The sequence below is a fragment of the Aplysia californica genome, unplaced genomic scaffold, assembly GCF_000002075.1.
Source record: "Aplysia californica isolate F4 #8 unplaced genomic scaffold, AplCal3.0 scaffold01795, whole genome shotgun sequence".
Lineage (NCBI taxonomy): Eukaryota > Metazoa > Mollusca > Gastropoda > Aplysiida > Aplysiidae > Aplysia > Aplysia californica.
The window spans coordinates 9,890-10,918 of record NW_004799065.1 but is presented as its reverse complement, the minus strand read 5'-3'; the positions used below and the strand labels follow the sequence as shown (position 1 = coordinate 10,918).

Sequence of the window (1,029 nt, the reverse complement as noted above, 5' to 3'; positions counted from 1 at the left end):
CTCCTCACCATTTTCATTGCAGGCCTTTTTTGAGCATCTTCGCGGCACTTCTGGATGACATGGATCTAGGCCTAATATTTGTGTTTCAAGTGGAATTAAACTCTTGCTAAAATGCTATAACGTAACATTGCTGTGAATAAGAGTAAAGGGGGTTTCCCCAGGGTCAATTCCATTCATTTTGAGAAATCCAAAAGCGCGTGCATTGAGAACGATCAGAAACTTCGATTTCGCGGGGCATTGAATTGTTGAGTTGAAGAAGTTAGATTTTTGTAATCGTTAGTACAGTTTCAGAACTTGACTAAGAGCTAAAGCAAAAAGATGATAAGTTACTAAATAACTCTGTCCATACCAACATTCCAATTCTCCTGCAGGAAAAAGAATAAGTAAATTGCACACAAATAAATAAAGTAGCGCACATTGAATCATCAAGTGACAGCGGAGTCGTTCGTTCAGCCAAAGGGGACGCAACCGGAATATTATCGTCTGCAGACGACGGTCTATTTTTAGCCAATCGGAGCAAGGCTACTTTTTTTCGTTGACGAAGTGCTGTAAACCTCGAACAAAAATGTTCTTTCACAGGCCTAGAACCTAGAAAAATTGTATATAGATCTATGCATTAGAAAAACTTACAGTTTTAAAAAGGATCAACTTTTCTCTGTAGATCATGAAATTGTACTTTGAATTAGTATACTCTCTAGTATTGATAGATTTATGCCAGCGGGTAAATAATCTGGGCCCGTTAGTTTTGTCGTTCAGAGCACCGCCTCGCTCAACAGGTCCCATGGTGTAATGGTTAGCACTCTGGACTTTGAATCCAGCGATCCGAGTTCAAATCTCGGTGGGACCTCATTTTTTTTTTTTTAATCAGGTACTAAATTCATTCATTTCTTCCATATCCTGAACATTCTTACGGTTGAAACATAAATTCTTTGCACTTATTTAATTATCTAATGGTAACATGGACGATATTATTTATGTTGCTCGTCCTTATCGTTATTATTATTATTATTATTATTATTATCATTATTA

The 1,029-nt window shown here is 36.9% G+C and overlaps 1 non-coding gene across 1 annotated transcript; it reads left to right on the top strand.

Moving 5' to 3' along the window:
* The first annotated feature begins 775 nt into the window (after positions 1-775).
* Positions 776-847, top strand: TRNAQ-UUG. Its single transcript has one exon. It is a non-coding gene; the product is annotated as a tRNA-Gln (tRNA).
* The last annotated feature ends 182 nt before the right edge of the window (positions 848-1,029 follow it).